Here is a 20,732-nt window from a genome sequence, read left to right on the forward strand (position 1 = left end):
CCCTGCTAATTGCAGAGCAGACATAGTGTCACCTTTTTAGAGACCTTTGCCTCATGTGTTCTGAACCAAAACATTTCTGTCTTATCATATTCTTAGGATTCCAGGAATGTAAGCATAACTCCCCAGAGAATTTATACACATCACAGTGAAACTATTTCCAATTTAGCATTTTTTATTTGCTTGAAATTATTTTTTCCTGGAACAAGTCTGAAATTGCTAATTTATTGCATATACTTCTGATCACTTTATGCATACTAGAAACCAACTAGTCATACTGTTGTCTGTACCAGGTATAAGCAAAACTTCCTTGTGCAAATCAGAATCTTACCACATGCTTTTTTTTCTACATATGATAAAATCACATAATTTTTTCTATTAATGAGTAACACTGTCTGATTTTCAAAATGTTAAACTAACCTTCCATTCCTAGAATAAACCCAACTTTGTTGTGTAATATAATCATTATGGTTCATAAATCCTTCGTGCTACTTTAATAAGTAAAATGACCAGATTTATTTGTTTTTACTGTAATGTGCTCTCTGGTTTGTTATCAAGTTTATGCTGGTTGCATAAAATGAATTGGGAAGTGCTTGCTTGCCTTTCTGTTCTTTGTTAGGTTTTTATGTGAGATCGGTGTAATTTCTTGCTTAAATGTTTGATGTAATTCTCAATGATTCCAACTAGATCTGGAGCCTTTCTGAGTTAATATGGAAAGATTTTTCATTATAGTTTCAATTTCTTTAAAGATATAAAATTATTCTGATCTATTTCAGATAAACAATATTTGGAACATACTTATACTAAAAAATTATCTGTTGCTTATCTGAAATATTAGGTTTAACCACATCCTATATTTTTCTGGCAACCCTATAATGTTCTCATTATATTTTGAATGTCTGAATGGGTAGTGATTGTCCCCTTTCATCTCTGTGAGTAGTTATTTGTGCGTTTTCTTTCTCTTTTTTCCTTGATTAGTTTCACTAGAGGTTTATCATTTTAGTCTTTTCAAGAGCTAAACTTTGGCTTGTTTATTGTCTTGACTGTATATTTTCATTCCCATTAATTTTTATTTCCTTTTTTTTCCTTTTTTTCTTGTTTAACCTTTAGTTTGCACCTCTAACTGCTTGCGATGAATAATTTGATCTTTGATTTTAAGGATCTTTTTTCTTTTTCATTTTAGGAATGCAAATTATCCTCTGTGTATGATTTTATTTTGTAGGTGATCAGGAGCCCATTAGTTTTATGCACAGAAGTGACCACTTTATATTTGTTTTTTGATGCATGCCATTTGCTATGTTGTGGTAGAGGCAGTTCAGAAAAGCAAAACCTTAGAATGGAAGAGCACAGTGTTGAGGACAGAATATTGAAAGACAACCTTAAGAAAAGGGGCAGTAGAAGGATAGTCACCATTATTGGAGAAAAGGGACAGTCAGAGAAGAAAAATCCTCTGGTTCATACTGGATCATAAAGTTGAGGCCAGAGACTAGGTGAAAAAAAATCTTGAAGTTGTATATTTTACACTTGTGTTTCTGCTTAAGATTATCCACTAGATTTTACATATTGGAATATGTAATATTATGTTTATATATATAGTTAAATATACATAGTTTAAATATATATATAGTTTAAAATATATATAAGTATATATATTAAATTCTTTTTCTTTTAAGATTTTATTTATTTATTCATGAGAGACACAGAGGGAGAGGCAGAGACACAGGCAGAAGGAGAAGCAGGCTCCCTGTGGGGAACCAATGCTGGACTCCATCCCAGGTCCCCAGGATAACAACCTGAACCAAAGGCAGATGCTCAACCACTGAGCCACCCAGGTGCCCTATTGTTAAGAAAATTTAACTGAGTAAATTTGAAGATCTAATTGGCTTTACTAAGCAGTTCATAAATCAGGTGGCATCCCATATAGCAAGTAGAGGGAAGCTCTGAGGAGTTTTTGTAGGATAGTGGGGCAAAAAGTTATTAGCAAATGAAAAGATTGTTCAGGTAAGGTCACTTTCCTTGAAGGGGAAGAGCAGATCTTATTATGCAGATTACCTCATCTTCCTTTGCCGGGATCTGGATGGAGAGGGCCCCAGTGACAGACCACTTTATTGGTCTTGAAAAATTTCAGACTGATTGCTTTTATATCCCACTGTTGAAGAGATTGAAACTGCAATTAAGTCTCGGTTTGTTTTTGTGGGGGCAATTGACTCCACTTGGGCCTGTGGTCTTCTTTTCTTTTTTTAAAAGACTTTATTTGAGAGAGAGAAAGAGAGAGAGCACACACATGCATGCAGGAGCAGATGGCTGAGGGGTGGAGGGAGAGGGAGGAGCAGACTCAGGCTGAGCTGGGAGCCAGATGCTGCAGGATCCCAGGGCCCTTGGATCTTAACCTGAGCTGAAGGCAGACACTTAAACAACTGAGCCACCCAGGCACCCCCTGTGGTCTTCTTTTTAACTCTCTTTCTCTATATGTTTAGAATATATAGGAAACCTCTAAAACAAAGAACACATTTAATAACTGTTTATACCTGGTTACATAGCACACCAGTACTTTGACTTCTTAGGTATAACTGAACTCCACCTGCAACCCTGCCATTCTGAAGTCTTCCTGGGTTGGCCTCTGCCAGAGTAATGGGTGTGAAGCCAATCCACTCCCTAGCCTATCACTTTTGCCTTTTTTATTCATCTGGTTTAGTGAGGTAGATACTATCTGAAATGTTTTTAGCAGCTTGGTACAAGATAGATTATAAGTAAAAGTTTTTATTTTAGTTGTAGATCATAAAGGATAAACTGTCTCATCTATTTTTTTTTTAATGAATGTCTCATCTATTTTAAGAAAGAATAGTTGAATTGAGTTCAGATCAAGTCAGATTCTCCATTGATTTTTTTCATTGAAAGAGAAAAAGATTGGCCTGGAATAAAACTTTAGTGATTTGTTCATGGATAAGGCATTCCATCTTTATTTGGGATAGACCAAAAAAAAATTTTCATGCAAAGTGAATAATGACTAAATGTATCTTTTTTGAATGGCCATCTTTAGAAACCAGCAACGTTTGGGATATTGTGGCAGGATTTCTTCTCCTTTAAGTTCCGTAGTTCTTGGTCACGTCACTTCGAAGAATGAAGAGGTAGACCACACAGAGTGGTGGGCAGCAAAGCAAAGTTTATTGAGTAGATGGTACTAAGCTCCCAAAAAGGGAGGGGATCCAAGAGGGTTGCCACCCAAGTGTCTAAGTCTAGGGGGTTTTATGGGCTTGTTGGAGGGCTGTTTTAATCTGGTTAACCCTCCATGCACCTGTCATACCTTCAGGTTTTTGTCATCTACCTTTATGTGGGAAAAGGGTGGAGGGGTCCCTGTAAATCCTTTAAGGGTGAGTTTCCTCTTAAGGAGGGGGGGTGGGGTTTGTCCCTGCCTGCCTTCCTTCCAACTAGCCTTCATCAATATCAAGAGGCATAGAACCTAGTGATTCTTCAAGAATGAATTGAGATTTATAAATAGGCCATTGTCTTACCAAAGTCTAATGTTCTGAAAGTTTTGCCACTCTCTTTCCTGGCATGTTGGGAAGAAGCCCATGATTTGTTTCCTTTTTCCACTGGTTCTCTAGACTCACCATGTGCAGAGTTGCTCAGCTGACATGTCTGTGGGAAGAGGAAAAAATGTCCTTTTCAAAGGAATCAATTTTTGTGGTTACACATTTGGGTGTTTGGGTGGACATTGACCATTTCCTTCTGAAACCTGAAAACTTCTTTAAGTTCCCACAATCATGTTAATTCATAGGAAGTTGACATCTTTAAAAAGCTGTGGAAAAAAAATCGCTTATAAAACCACATAACACTATCCTGTGTATACACACTATATGACCTCATGGTTCAAGTCCTAATGACAGGGAATAGTTCTTTTAGACTTAATGCTAAGATGTGGGTTTGGGTGTGATTATAGGATAAAGAAATAGATCCTTTCCCTGTCCATAATCAGTTGCAGTTCCTTATTGTGTTCAAAATCAACACAAACTTATGTTCCATTTGACTACCTTTTTGTGTTAATTGTGAAGTTACTATCTGAGAACTTGTAGAGGGAGTCAGATGAGAAATGATAGAATTACTGAGCTGCCTGTGATGATTTCACTCTATTGATTTGCTTTTTCATTTTTCATTGATCCATCTCTCTGACCATGGGTGACTGGGATGAAACCTTAGAGATTTGTTCATGAATAAGCTATCCTGGTGATGAGGAAGGATATGCAACTGTCTGTCCATTTATCTAAAATGTATTGATGTTCACATGGAGATAGAGATGAATAAGATGAACTATCTACCTTTACAAAGCCCCTGACAAGTAACAATAGGGAAATAATGTCATATGTGCTAATAATACAGCTATGTATGGAATGTAGTGGGTTCAAGGGAATAGAAAGGGAGGAGATGTACAGCTTAAGGTGAAATAAAGAAGATCTGGAGGAGGGGAGTAGTAGTGATGGAGAATAAAAACATAGAAGCTAAGTATTTGGTTTTTGAGTCCTGGTATCCTGACAGTACTTTTTTGCAGCATACTAGTTGGGCCATTCATACAGAATAAGTTTTTGAAATCCTCTGAATCTTGGTTTCTTTATTGGTAAAATGGGATAATAGTATCTACCTCAAAAGGTTGTTATATGGATTAAATGAGATAATTTCTGAAAAGTTCTTAGTATCCAGTGCTTCAAATATAGTAATTCTCTCTAAGTTGGCTGTAGTATTAGTAGGAGCTCTCCAGAGAAGCAGAACCTGTGGCATATGGGTATATATTATCCTATTTAATATAAGGAATTGGCCCACGTAATTATGGAGGGTGAGAAGTGCCATGGTCTAATATGTAAAAGCTGGAGACCTAGGAGAGCTGGTGGTATTATTCCAGTCTGGGTCTGGAGGCCTGAAATCCAGGAGAACTCATTGTGTAAATTCCAATTTGCATGCAAAAGACCCATGTCCTAGTTTGAAAACAGTCAGAGAGAGCATATTTACCCTTACCCTACCTTTTGTTCTATTCAGATCTCTAATAGATTGGAGGTACACCAATACATTGGGGAGAACAATCTGCTCTATTCAGTCTACTTATTCAAATGTTAATCTCATCCAGACACACTCCCACTGACATATCTAGAATGTTTAACCAAATATCTGGGTACCCCATGCCCCAGTCAAGCTGGTATATACAATTAACCATCACAGCTTTATAATTATAATCAGGACTGGAACTTGGGTGAGAAGTCACTTAATGTAGTTGAACCTTTTCACATCTTTTAATTTAAATCCCATCACTGCCTTCCACTATCCTTAAGATGTTCGTCAAGTTGTGTAATATCTCTGATATTAAGTTCTATAATCTGTGGAGTTGGGATTATACTAGCTATTTTGTGGGGCACTATTCAATGAAATGGATCAAAGGAACATGGCCCCACATCAAAATTCAGTAAATGCTTGCTACCGTTCTTAGGGGGCTGAGAGAGAATGAGATGTTAGGATGACATCCCTAAATTTTAAAGTGAGTATTAGCTGGATAGTCATGATATGCAGAGAATATGGAGGAAGAACGGGCTTGTTTAAAGAAAAAAAGGTGAGTTTTATTTTAATCATGGATAAGTGTATCTGTTGCCCTTGTTAGGTAGTTGAATATAAGGATATGGTTCTCAGAAGTGAGGGGATTTAGCTTCATGTATCAGCAGCAAATAAATTTTATCTGATTCCATGGATATGGGGGTAGGATTTTCCAGGGAAGGGGAAAAGATGCAAGTTTAGAATCTTTGAGGGGAATGATGGAGAAAAAGAAGTCCATGACTGAGATTGGGCTAAGACAATGATATGAGGAGGAAACCAGGAAAGAGGGTTATCATGCATGGCAAGAGATGAGAATTGTGTTCACAAAGGCATACAAAAATCACATGTCAAAAAGGAGAAAACAGAAAATGATGCTTGCTGAATTTGGCCACATGGAAGGCACCCAGTGATTTTTACCTTAGCAGTTTCTGTGGAGCGATGTGGGCAGGAGACAGAGGATTGCAGGGGATTGAAAAGAGAATAGGGCCAGGAAGTCAGGATGCAGGCAGTATGGGCCAGGCTTAAGCATGATTTCCAACAGTCCATACCATTGAGACATTTATGTCGTTTGGATGGACTGGACATGCTAAGAAGTTTGTGAGTGTTTGTGATACAGTGGGTAGTGATATCAAAGGAATTGAATTTAGCACTTAGAAGAGCACCTGGCTTGTTGTAAACCCTCAATCACTGTTGGCTACTGTTAGCTACCAATGGAAATGACACTGCCATTAGACACACACTCACTCTACTGTTTCCTATGTCTACTCTGACCCACTTCAGGGAATAATTGGCTGCACAGCTTGGCAGTGACTGGGAAAAATGAGGAACTGGCCAAATTATTCATCTATATACATCAAATCAGAGCAATTTGCTTGAGGCTTTCCTGGCGACAACACCATCCTGCCTCTTTCCACTTCTTCCTGAAAACTACATTCTTGCTTTCTAAAGTGGCCACCTCTACCTTCACACTCCAAAAAGGATTGTTGGTGCTATTTTTTTTTTTAAGTAGGCTCCACACCCAATGTGGAGCTTGAACTCAGGACCCTGAGATCAAGAGGTGCATGTTCTACCAACTGAGCCAGCCAGGTGCTCCTGTTATTATTTTTAAATAAGCTTTAACCTCTATAAAATGTTAGGATATATCTTGAAAGATGGCTCTTTTCCTTCTGCCTTAGACCCCTCATTTTAGAAGTCTTCTATTTTATTTTGTTTTTAATTTAATTTATTTATTTGGGAGAGAGAGAGAGCATGAGTTGGGGTGGAGAGGGACAGAGCAAAAAGGACAAGCAGACTCCCCACTGAGTAGGGAGCCTGAATTGGGGCTTGATCCCAGGACCCCAAGATCATGACCTGAGCTGAAGTCAGACGCTTAACCGACTGAGCCACCCAGGCACCACATGTCTTGCTATTTTAGACAAGCCCACATAGACCGGTTGTTTGTTTGTAACTCACATATTTTTATCAAAAAAACTTTATCACATTATAAATCTGCTAAGGAACAGACACTCTTAGACATTGTTCATGGAAGTGTGAATTGCTCTAACCAATCTTTTCCAGAAAAATAACGTACATATTCTTTGACCCAGGCAATCCCATTTTGGGAAATATATCCTACAGATAAAAATAGCTGGTAAATGCAAAACTATAGTCAGTGATATTTCTTGCATTATTATTTGTAGTGGCAATATAACTAGAAACAGCCTGTGTATCTTATCAATGGGAGAAAGTTGACTAAATTATAGTACTCCATAATATAAAGATCAAAGGGATGTCCATGATATATTATTAAGAATAAAAGCAAGCGAGGCACTTGGGTGGCTCAGCGGTTGAGCATCAGCCTTAGGCTCAGGGCATGGTCCAGGGTCCTGGGATCAAGTCCCACATCGGGCTCCCTGCAGGGAGCCTACTTCTTCCTCTGCCTATGTTGCTTCCTCTCTCTCTGTATATCTCCTGAATAAATAAATAAAATCTTAAAAAAAAAAAAAGAATAAAAGCAAGCAAAGAATCCATATGCATAAGATGATCCCATATTTGGAACATAAATAAAACATTTTATTTATATGTGTTTATATCTTTGTGTGAACATATGTATTTATTTTGAATATAATTTTTCAAATCATAGAGAAAGGGACTGAAGGATTCATACCAAACTCTTAACAGTGGTACTTGAGAGTTGAGTAGAAATGAGGTAGAATGAAATTGTTAATGGTTTCCTTCTATCCCTCTGGATTTTTGGAGTTGATTATCAGAACAAGCTTACATTACTTTTTCATTAAAAAAAACAAACCCTGTAAAGGAAAGGAAAAATAAAGCTTTTACTACTGTTTCTGGAAATTATAAACCATCTATTTGGGAATAAATGTAATAGACACAATGAGGAATGAAATGGAAATTAACAAGACTTGGATGAATAATCTTAATTTTAGAGTTAAAGGATGCTGGCAGTGATTTGTCTTTATAATGTGATTAGAGAAAGTATAGGAGTGTGTGTCATGTTCAGTGGGTAGAGGATGCAACTTCTGATCCTGGGGTTGTGAGTTTAAGCCCCCCCATTGGGTATAGAGCTTACTGAAAAATAAAAGAAAATCGTTAAAAAAAAAAAAAAGGGACACCTGGCTAGCTTAGTCAGAAGAGCAAGCAGCTCTTAATCTCAGGGTTGTGAGTTCAAGAGCCACATTAAGTGTGAGGCCTACTTAAAATAAAAATTTTAAAAATAAATAAAAAAGAAGTTAAAAAAAAAGATATCAGTATTGCTACCGGTCTTTAAATGTAGTTAACTCCTAGAAGGTCTTCTGCTTCTTACCTATGCTTTTGAATTGCTTACTATGTGAGGTAACATAAAAGGAAGTTGACACATTGGCAGAGATACTGATTTTATTTAACCAACATTTATTTAATGAAAATAATAACTGTTAATAAGAGCATTGCTATTAATAAATTATTAGTGTTATTAATTATTAACTAATAATAATAACATTAGTAGTTAATTTCATTAGCCGCTTGAAAGAGCAGGACATAAAGGAATGGTATTCAGACAGCTTAGTGTTGATCAGATAGTCATCATGGAAAAGAAATCATGTGAAAGGTCCCAGGACTACAGCAAATGCCCCATTCTGGTGGAATTCTTCTGCAGGGAGTGGGTTGAAGGAGGAATTGGAAGGTCACAAGTGCTCTCAGAATGTAGAAAAAAGGGCAAGAGAAAGCATAGGAACAAAGAATAGAGTTCCTCAAAACCTTGAGGGAAATCATCCAGCTTAGGGAAGGAGAGCTGTTGGAGAAAGGAAGAAAGAGGGTAATGGAGGTGAAAAAGAAAGAAGTTGGCACAGGATGTGCTTGGGCAGCCAAAGAGTGGGTGACAGATAAGGAGGGCAGAAGATGAATGCTAGGAGGTCTGAGGGAAGGTAGAAGGGACATAGGAAGTCATCCAAAACAAATATGCCTAATTTGAAGTTGGCCTAGCATTGGCCTGACTTGTGTTTAGTCTCATCCACTGGCCAAGTGAATTCCTATGGGTAATTTATAAAGTGAGAAAGTGTGAATTAACATCTTCATTTACATAATCATCTTTCATAACCAAGATGTCTTAAGCATCCAAAAGGTTTAATGTATCTAGTCTGTGCATAATAGCTTCAAATGATATATTTGAACAGAACCCTCTGAGATGTTTCATTCTCCTTTGCCAAAAACAAAGCTTCTTAAGTGAGGAAAAAGAAATACTGCTCTTCAGAAGAATCACGGTAAAGATATAAAGGGCACAAGAAATTAGTGTTGTAACAGGAATAAGAGACCCAACAGGAAGATAGGAAAATCTAATTTTGATAAGAGATGGCGTGAAGTAGCTTTGACATCTTATGGGAGTCATTTAAATTCTTTAGGTTTTCATTATATCATCAGTAGGATGAGGAAATCTATGATTTCTGTGGTCTTGCATGATACCCAGTTCTCTTAGGCAAGGGATGTTTTTGAAACTGATGAACATTGTCTGAATTAGAGGGAGCTACATGTAATGAAGACACACTTCAAAGTCATAGAAGATTAACAGTACAAGTTAAAGTTTGGAGTCCTATTAACTTGGGTTCAAATTCTGTCTTTACATATATTAGAAGATAATGTTGGGAAAGTTTTTCAATGCTTATTTCTCCATAAATACAACTGAGGATAATAACAAGTATCTAGCTATCAATGAAGTGAGTGTAAACAGATATGTGTTAAATGCTTAGTGATACAGATACCATAAAAGTGCTCAGAATGAGGTAGAAAATAAAACATTTCTGTTAATGTAAAAGCCAGATTTCTTTTTTCTTTTCTTTTCTTCTTTGCTTTTCTTTTTTTCTCTTCTCTTTTCACCTTTCTTTCTTTTTTTCTCTTTCTTTTTCTTTCTTTCTTTCTTTTTTCTTTCCTTTCCTTTCCTTTTCTTTTCTTTTCTTTCTTTTTTTCTTTCTTTCTTTCCTTCATTTCTTTCCTTCTTTTTAAATTATGGTTTGTCCTTTCAGATTGGGCCAAAAAAAAAAAAAAGGGTTATGAGTGTCTTGGCAATAAAAGCACAAATAAATATAGTAGTGATTTAGCAATACACAGTAAACATACCATTTCACGGCAGGAAGAAAGGAAGGAAGGAAGAATCAAGAGTAGAGTAAACAAAAGAGGAATATTATTCCTACAAGGAACTAACCAGCTCAATGACTAAAAATACTGTGGGATTGTCAAAGAAACTGAGTTGTTCCTTGGGTCAAGAACCCTGTGATTTATAAAATACAGCACTTTTCCCTTCATGACTGTTCTGTTGTGACCTCATGGTTCCTCCACTACCAGGACTACCCAGCTTTTCTAGCCTCATAGGGGTCACTGATTAAACTCTGTGGATATTTTTCCACAGAGTCTTTCCTATATGAGTCTTTTGAATGAGAAATAACCTAAACCATCATCACCACCACATGATGCTTCAAGTTCAAAATCCTGTTAAGTGCTAGTAACACCTGCACCTTCATATCCCTCTCATGGGCTGATACCAAGAGACAGTTCAGTCCTTCCATCTGCAGTATTTAACTTAATGGGGAAAAATGAAGGTTTCAGTAAAGAGCAACAGTGTTTTTGCATGCAAACTTTGCACATGGCAGCTTGTGACCGATCACTGTTTTGGCCGAATTAGACAAGCAACTCGTACTTACACATTCATTGACTTCTATGCACTGAAATAGCCATGATCCCTGCCCATGATGAGCTTACAGTCCCGCAGTGACACACAGGAAGGGGTGTTTAGAAGGAAAGAGTGACCTAATGGTGATCCGTTGAGTACCTGGTATAAATTCCTGTCTTCCAGAAGCTCCGGTGACAAGAGGGACAGAAGTGGAAGGGGAATGATTCTATGGTGAGAGAGTTATCAGTATTGCACAGAATGGAGGAAGCAGATATATAGAAGAAACCTGCTAGAAGGTATTCTCTGTGTCCATGGGTAGTAGGTGGAGAATGCCTGGGCAAGTTTGGAAATTTTATTGGAATATGGAACTAAAAGATTTGGTATCAAGACAGTGTCAAATTTCTTTCTCCTATTATACCAGCCAAATTGTATTTTAATTTGTAGATAGGCCATGCTTTTTTTAAAAAAATTTTTTCCTTATTTTACCTAGTTCTCCTGATAGCAGTTTTGGTTAAAATTAGTTAGCATGAGTGAAATTATGAAGGCATGGAACAGAAGTATCCAAAAACTGTCTGGGGTCAAAATGTATCTCAGAAAAAATTCTATTCAAACTGTCTTTCATGATCACATTAGTCTATCATCGTTAATTGTCTTAGACTAGCAGATCTGGCCTTCCACCTTGACCTTGTGTCCTCTCGTTCTACATAAAGGATCATAGGCACAAAGTGGGGGTGGCTTCATGCCAGATCCCCAGAAGTGTCCCTGTGTGAGCATGTGGGTTCGCATGAAGGAGCAGGGAGGAGAGGAAAGCCCTGCCTTTCGGTAAAAAGCATATTTGATCTTTCCCAACCGCAGCAGAGGACAGAGCAGGTTTCCTGGAAGAAGCTGAGGGGAGGGAAAAGGAAAATTAGAAGGCTTCATCTGAAAAGTTGGGGCTAAGCTTGAATTCCTAATTGCCACAGGTCTTTTCCAAGAAGCATGCTCATCTGTGGTATACCAGCCATCAGCTGGGTGGCTCCTGGATCATGTCTCCTTGGGCAACCCAGCTGATGGCATCAGAGTCATCAACTACTTCCAGGAATGCTGTGCCCATCCTCTCTGGTTTTCTGTTGAGTTGGTCTGGCCCTACTTAAGAGGAAAATAATTGGTATTCTTTACGCCTATGTCGGGCAGTAATTTCCTTTTGAACCACCCCGCACATCAGGGCCAGCTCTCTGCAAAATTATGCAGTAGACAGTTTGTTTTTAAGTACTTTTTTTCCCCCTCTGGTGCTTATCAGTCACTCTGTCCTACTCCCCTTGACCCAAATTTTCAAGACTCTTATATTTTCTTATGACTGTCAGATAACTATACCCTCATCGGTGTGATATCTGCACTAAGCCAGCAAACACTCCTTCCTTTTGGAATTGTCAACTTGATTTAAAAGTTACCAGTCTTGGGATCCCTGGGTGGCGCAGCGGTTTAGCGCCTGCCTTTGGCCCAGGGCGCGATCCTGGAGACCCGGGATCGAATCCCACGTCGGGCTCCCGGTGCATGGAGCCTGCTTCTCCCTCTGCCTCTGTCTCTGTCTCTCTCTCTCTCTCTCTCTCTGTATGACTATCATAAATAAATAAAAGTTAAAAAAAAAAAAAAAAAAAAGTTACCAGTCTTTTGTCTCATTCTACCATGTGCCAGACACTATGTCAAATGCCATGGCTGTAATAATGAAGAATACATGGTCCCTATGCTTATGGAGGACACAGTTTCATGAGACATATAGGAAAGAGTATCCACCATTACAACAAAGATATAAAGGCATGAGACAGCATAAAACATTGGAGAAAATGTCACGATGGCAGAACATGTCACTGTTCTGTAAAGGTCACTAAGCAAGTATACTGTAAAGATGGAGATGAGAGTAAACTTTATCCTAAAGGCTGTGGGAGACCCACAGGCAAATTATGCTAGGTGACAAGATCAGATCTGCAAATTAGAAAGGTCTCCGAGGAGAGTCAGCGAATAGGATCCTAGTTTATAGCAGAAATCCAGATGAGAAATAAGGTGAACTATGTTGAAGTAGTAGCAGTGCGGATACAAAGGAAGGGCAGATTTGAGAGATATGTAGGAAATAGAAATTGCAACTTTGATGATTTCTTATGCCATTGTTTGGGGGAGATAAAGATTTTTTTAGGATTTTGATGAAGGCTAGGGCATGATGGTGTCTTCTCAGAGATGTGGGATGCACAAAGTAGAGTTGTTTTAAGACTCTTGATTTGATGGTAGTTGGTGTAGATGAGGCTTAACCCAACCTCAGAAATTACTTTCTTACCAAAATGGCATCAGAGTGGTTTCATGAAGTTAAAATACATATCTCTTTTTTATACCCTTAAAATTTTTGATAATGCTGGTGTGTTTAGAGACCATAACAAATCAATTGAAGAAATGTTCTTTTGCTTGGATGGTAGGGTGGAAAAGGTGATGGACCTACTTATCACTTTGCGTGCTTTGGACCACTGGTCCTTGTGTTTACATGTGATCCTGCCTTCCCTGCACACTTTTAAAAAAGCTCTTGATTTTAAAAAAGCTCTTGATTTCTGTCCACCTTAGCTTTTAATTCATTCTTTTATCCTTTGCCATTCCCACATTGGCCAAACCCTCCCCCTCTATGCTAAGTGCACTGGTGTCAGCATGGAGACCTCCCTGTTCTGTGTATTTGTAATCTAAAAGGAGAAGAATGGAGGTTACTTTCCCATGGACTTAGAATTCAGAGAATCTCTACTGCTACCACAGAAGATGTTTGGGAGAGATGTGATTATTGAACCAAGTTCAATTCCCAAATCCTTGCTATTTCTCAGACACATGAGCTCAACAGTATTTATTGATAGAGATTAGGGAAGCCAGATACTTGGGAAATGAGGAAAATATTTTGATGTTAAAAAGCTCCATGTCCCTGGTTCCTTTGTTTCTATCAGTGCAGCTCTTAAATATTCACTCTCTTTTTCCTCTGTTTCTTGATCAATGAGTATTAAGTGAAAGCCTTAAACTCCCCATTCTCCCAGTCCCACAGAGTTTTGTTAGGATGTGAGGGGAGAGAGAGCAATAAACTCTTCTCAGGAGTCATAGAAGGAATAGCAAATGGATGTGAATAGAAAAGTGTTTAATAAGCAGCATGGAACCAGAAATCTTACAATTTTTGTAGCCTAAACCTAATAGACAAATACTTTCACCATTCACATGATTAGGCATCTAGCTACCTAGTGCCCTTCATCATGTGGTGGGAAAGAACATATCCACTTGTTATGCAATGTGGACCTAGGAAGTGGTTTTGGATTGGTTTTGGCTTCTTTGAGATGGTTTTGGACAAGATTTTGTTATGAAAGCCAAGCACAAGTTGTGATTGCATGCTACAAGAATGCCCCATATTCATTGGTTGCTCAGTTCCTTAAACCCACATTGAAATCCTGTAGGGCTATTGATGTCAGAGGCAATTTAGAAAGAAAAGGGTAAGAGTTAGCTACTGAAAAATATGGAAATGGCTTTGGGTCTTGATTCTGTGTGTGAGCAATGCAGTTGCAACAATAATAAACAATGCTTAGTTCCACTTGGCAGAGACACATACCTTGGATGACTTTATTCAAGTGGTATGCTAGGACCCCAACAAATTAAATGACATTAAGAGGGGTTAAGCACAGGAGGGAGAGATCACAAGACATTCCAGTGGAGTTACAGGTATAGGAGAGGGGTCACATTTGTTAACTCCCATTTTCCATCCTAAATTGAAAAACAGTGAATCACTTAACAGTTACATAGAAATATAAGATTCAATAACCAATAAAAGCTGGAAATTGAGTGGGAGAGAGAGGAGGGCATATTCATTTGAAAGAGATATTTATAGAAATCCTCTGTTCTTCTTAAATTTTACCAGAATTACCACAACAATAAAATAATAAGACTATGACTTTCTTGAGAACAAAGATCATATATTTTAAATTTATATCCTCAGCAACCAAGATAGTTTCTGGTTCAATAAATGTCTTCTGGCCAAAGGGATATGTAATCAAATGGCTACATTTACAGACAGATGTCTACATATCATATTATAATATTTATGTTATGATACCTATAGTAATTTAAACTTTGTCTATCCCTTATGTATTATCAAAAGTCAGCAAAGTTTTTCTTTTTCTTAAAAGATATTTATTTATTTATTTATTTATTCATTCATTCATTCAGAGAGAGCGAAAGAGAGGCCGAGACACAGGCAGAGAGAGAAGCAGGCTCCATACAGGGAGCCCGACAAGGAACTCGATCCCCGGTCTCCAGGATCACACCCCGGGCTGAAGGCAGCGCTAACCGCTGCGCCACCGGGGCTGCCGGCAAAGTTTTTCTATAACAAAACTTATAAACTTTTTAGGCTAAGAGACAAAACAGAATATTATGTAGGTGCTAATGTAACATGAGGGAAACCAAATTTCCACTATATTTTGATGATGAAATTAAAAATATAATGATCCATGAGTACTTTTTTTTTTTGTAATGGAATAAGAATGTAATTCTTTTGGAGGGGATAAATTTCATTTAATTGGGTTTGATGTCCCCATCATCAAAATATTTTGCAAATATTTATTATACTTCATTAATGATGAAGTGTAATGAGATTTTAATTATTCCATTTAGAATTTGAGTTTTATATAATTTTTGAATATCACTAAATATTGTCTTTTGATTTTTTTTTCTTACCATTTAAACATGTAATAGGTGTTCTTAGCCCTCAAGCCATACAAACACAGATGGTGGACTAGATTTGGCCCATAGGCGGTTCTTTGCTGATCCCTTATCTATACTGACTGATTTTGAAAAGTTTTCAATTTAGTGATTTACGGCTTGTCATGGAAAATTGAATTTGAAAATGCGCATCTAGTTACATTTTTTGAAGTATCTCACAAAGCATAAGAGTTTCTAAATTTGAGTTTTCCTCTATTTTTAAAAAACTACTTACACATGGGTATTGGTCTGAGAACTAATCCTACTCCCTCTGCCCATCCACCCCCCCAAATAAAATTTACTTCAGTATCGTCTTACCAGGTTAAGATAACCTTACTTCTAAACTGAGTATGATTCTTAACGAGGCTGGCATAGAGGACAAGGACTTCACAAGAACTTCCTCTCCCTGGGATAAAAATACAATGACAAGGACAGAACCCTAAGGAACTGCCAAGCCCACTGGTTGCCCAAATTTGAAGTTGTTTTTTCATGATGTACTTTTGGTCGGAAATGCTTGAAATGCTTCTGTGTCTTGTAAGCCTTGTTCCCCGCTGTCACTTCTAGCCTGTCTCTCCTCTTTCCTCTTTCAAAACCCCAGATTCTTTGAATGCATGTCATTGACTTCATTACCCATGACCCTGCCTTGTGGCTGTCACATCTATCACCAGATTGTGTCCTCACTTCCTGGCCTCATCTATGCCTCTGTAAATCACCACATAGAATGGTGGTGAAGGGCAGAGAATCTGAAATCAGATTGGCTTGATTCAAAGCCTAGCTTACTTGTTCTCTGTCTCTTACACTATGAAATGTGTGTAAAAATAGTACTTCCCTTGTAAGGGCATTGTGAAAATTAAATGATTTTTTTTGTTTGTTTGTTTCTAAAGAAGTGTTTAGAACAGTGCCTACCATGCAGTAAATATTTAATATCTATCTTCAGAACCTTCACCACTTTTGAAAAATAAAGCAATAAATATGTAATACAAATGCAGATAGTACTTACTGCTAATACCTACCAGATGCTTACTATATGCTAGGTACTATAGAAAGTACTTTATATATGTGAACTTAGATTTCACAACAGCTCTGTGAAATAGTGTATACTCTTGCCCTCTTTTTTTTTTTTTTTTTTTTTTTTTTTAATTAAGAAACAGAGGCATATGAATGTGTGAAGTAGCCTGCCCAAGGTTACCAGCCAATAGCCAATAAGTACAGAAGCCAGGATGTGGATGGTTCATCCTACACCCTGGTCTCCCAGATCCTTGACCTCTTTAGCTCCAGTTGTCTTGTTTTCCATTCCAGTTCAGCCATCTTGTCATCACTGATGGTAATCATCACTTCCCAGATTTTCAATTCCAAACCTCCCCTCCTCTGACCATCTTCTGCTCACCTCCTACATTTTTACTTTACTTCCTGTAGTATTCCCACTACAAACATTCTCTGATCTCATTCAAACTTTCACCTCATTGACCCTACTTCTTTCTTAGCCTAAAAAATTCAACAAGTCAAAATTCTAGGATTGGGGGATTTTTATTACTTTATTTTCTTTGCACTCTGGACACAGCCTTGCAGGTTTTTTCTCCAGAATGTATCCTGAATCTAGCTACTACTCACAAATCTTACTGCTAAAACTTGAGCTCAAGCCTCCAACATTTCTGCTATACAATGACCTCCAGCCTCAATGAACTCCTGCTTTCACACAGTGATGTGCCCTTCTCTCACACAGATCCTTCTTCAGAGTCATCATTCTAAAAAACAAGGCAGATTAAGTCACTTCTCTGTTAAAACTATCTAATGACTTCCCATTAAAAATGTCAAGCTCCTGGCTTTAGCATATGTTAAGCTCCTGTCAAGCCCTAGGGGATCCAGATCTTGCTCAACTCTCCTTTTTTTTTTTCTTTCTGCCCTGTGAGCAAGTTAAGCTTGTTCCCTTCCCAGGATCTTTGTACTTGATTTTCTTTTTCTTTGGAACGATCTTCCCCATGTCTTTTTCCCATGCCTAACCTCCAACTCCACCCAGATTTCTTCACAGTTGCCTTTGTCTTATAATTCAGGACTAAATACACACATCTCCTCCTAAGAGAGATCTTCTCTGATAACACTAGGTAGCCCAAGCATCCACATTCACTCACTGTCACTTTCTTATTTTAACTTCTTCATAGTGAATATTAATAACATAAGTTATCTGTTTATCTGTTTTATATAAAATTATGGTCTATTATCCTAATGACAATATAAGCTCTTCAGGTGGAGGACCCTGTCTTTTTAAACTATCTCTGGTGTTAGTTTAGATTTAGAGTCTCTATATAGGATTAAAGACCTCACTCTCAGTTGCCAAAATTCTCAGCTCTGCTGAGACCATGGGTGACCATTGTACTCTTTGCCTCTAGGGATCACTCATCTAGTTGAGATCATAACAAATATAGGTGCTACTGTACTTTATATCATTTTTACTTGGGAAAACCTTTATACATCCTGTTTTACCTTCTTCTCTTTGGAAGTAGATGTTTGGAAAGCACAAAACTTTGAAGCTCATTGGATATAGGTTTGAATATCAACCGCGGTGTTAGGTAAAATCTCCACTCCTCTTAGTCTCAATTTCCTTTATAAAAAATGGTGATAATTTTACTTACTTTTCAGAGTTGTATTTGCTGTAATAAAGAAGCAAATTTTATTGCATGAAGGTAATAATCAATCAATATCATTGCTATTTTTCTTTATTAATTTGTTGTATCTCTAATTTTCTTAAGAAGATAAATGCCAGTTAAATTGGGCTTTCATCCAATCTGTGGACTTCAAGTTTTACCGGCATTAGCTAGTCTTGTGAGATGCTGTGTAGGACCCTTTTAACAACAGCTTTCTCCAAGCTAGTTTTTCTTCATAGGTTTGGAAGCAGATATAGATGAAAACACAGTGAATATAGAGAGGCCTGAGTACAGTTCCATCAACTTATTTATTGGGTTATGTTGGGTGAGACAGTTAAATTTTAATTTATTCTCATCACTTAGCTTTTATTTTCCTCATCTACATGGTGAGAATAATACTTGCAGGCCCTATATCATGGTTTGTGTGTGTGTGTTTGTGTGTAGTAAACATCACTGAGTTTGTCTTTTGAGGGTCTTCTCTAATTCCTGGATTTTCCTCCCAATTCTGCTCCCATTTCTCATCATCCATATGGTGTCTTCAGGAATGGAGAGAGTTCATTAGCCCAGTAGGGGAGGCAGGATAAACAATATTTTTTGCCAGGAGTTTTTGAATTGATAAGTGCAAAGAAAGTTAGTATCACTGCAGGGCCAGATATTTTAAGATATAACTCTTTGGAGCTGTTGGTAGCACAGTTTCCTGCCAAAGGGAGAAAACTTGTCAGCCATGAGAGGGAATCAAAGGTATGTGTGGAGAAGGCCAAGAAGAAGAGATACCAAAAAAGACTGCAAACTTCAAGGTGCTGGTTCTAAACATTCCTAAGGCCCTGCTATATCTGTGACCCTCATTCAGTCTGCTTGTTTAAACTTATTTGGAATTTGTAAAGTCATACTTTATCATTTTTTGCCTAAATGAATTGGAGTCCTGTTTCTGACACTTGAAAACAGGGCATCCAGAAATCAGTCCAGCCTTGTGGCCTTTTGTGAGTTATGTACCTTCCCTCTCTGAGCCTTGGTTTCCTTCACTCTAAAGGACACAATGCTTGCATTTGAACACCTAGATGGTGTCTGATACGTGCTTGGTGATTCCTAGTAGGTAGCTGTTCTTACCATTAACAATATAGTCCTGTTTGTGATAGACTCTCTCTGACCCACTTACCGTCTGTCCTATTGTGCCTTGTGATCAGACCATCTGAGGAAAAGCAGACTGAATGGTGAGCCAGAAGTGCCATGAAGTAGGAAGTGTTTCTGACAGAGACTTCTGGAAAGCTCTCATCATACTCAGGCCAAAGGATTAATGGAATTTTGAATTGATTTGTAATGAGAAGAGAGATTAGCAAGGCTGACATGATCAGAATCTCTTGAAGAGTTCTAACTAGTCAGTCTCCAGGTACCAATTTAAATAATCTCTGTCACATTTCAAATAAAACTTTTGATTGCTACCTCCTTTTTCCTTACTTAACATATGCTGTTAGCAGAAGTGGTAGGAGACAGAACATGAGGGAAATGATAGAAAATAGAGTAAGAGTTATAAGATAGACATTCTAAAGGCAAAGAATATAAACATAGAGCCATTCCTTTTTTCCCTTAAATAAGAAAGGACAAAAGCAATCTAGGGTAAAATATTAGTTTCAATGTAACACAATCACCTTATGCTTTTTTTAAATTAATAAGCTTTATTTTTGAGTGATTTTAAGTTCACAGCAAAATTGAGCAGAAAGTACAGAGTTGCCGTATCTCCTCCCGTTATCAACATCCAGAGTGTTATATTTGTTATAATCTTCCTTCACTTAGTTTTAGGCAGTTCAGTTTCCTCAATTTCTTTGCTTGGCTTTATCACTCATTTAATTTTAGCAGTGAGTCATATTCCACTGTCTTGGATATACCACAGTTTATCTCCTATTGAAGGAAATCTTGTTTGTGTTCAAAGTTTACCAAATTTCAGCAATTATGAATAAAACTACTGTAATTATCAATGTGTAGGTTTGTGTGGACATAAGTTTTTGATTCATTTGGGTAAATACCAAGAAGCATGATTATTAGGTCAGATGGTAAGAGGATGTTTTTTGTTTCTTTTTTTTTTTTTTTTTTTTTTTAAGATTTATTTATTTGAGGGAGAAAGAAACACAGCAAGCAGAGGGAGAGGGAGACAAGCAAACTCCCCACTGGGTGGAGAGGTTAACCCTGGGCTCAATCCCAGGAGATTATGATCATGACCAGCTGAAATCAAGAGTCAGATGCTCAACTGAGCCACCCAGGTGTGTGAGGATGTTTAAGAAGTTGTAAGACGTTGCCAAAGCATCCCCTAGGGTGATTGTACCATTTTCCACTCCTGCCAGCAATGAATAAGAGTTCCTGTTGCTCCTCTGTCCCATCACCATTTAGTGTTGTCAGTTTTGGAATTTGGCCATTCTAATAGGGATATAGTGGTATCTCATCATAGTTTTACCTTACTTTTCTCTGATGATATATAATGTGGAACATCTTTTCATGTACCTATTTGTCATCTTCTTTGGTTAGGTGTCTGCTTGTATCTTTGGCCTCTTAAAAATTTCTTTTTAAGTTTAAATTCAATTTAATTAATGTATACTATATTATTAATTTCAGAAGTATAATATAGTGATTCATCAGTTGCATATAAC

General features: G+C 37.6%; 2 long non-coding RNA genes across 2 annotated transcripts in view; both read left to right on the plus strand.

Annotated features, from left to right (window-relative positions):
• The window catches only part of LOC119865399, a 259,911-nt gene that overhangs the window by 110,054 nt on the left and 129,125 nt on the right, over positions 1–20,732 (plus strand). The window lies entirely within an intron of this gene.
• The window catches only part of LOC111098532, a 109,777-nt gene that overhangs the window by 50,610 nt on the left and 38,435 nt on the right, over positions 1–20,732 (plus strand). The window lies entirely within an intron of this gene.

The sequence above is a fragment of the Canis lupus genome, chromosome 13 (assembly GCF_011100685.1).
Source record: "Canis lupus familiaris isolate Mischka breed German Shepherd chromosome 13, alternate assembly UU_Cfam_GSD_1.0, whole genome shotgun sequence".
In the NCBI taxonomy this organism is placed as follows: domain Eukaryota; kingdom Metazoa; phylum Chordata; class Mammalia; order Carnivora; family Canidae; genus Canis; species Canis lupus.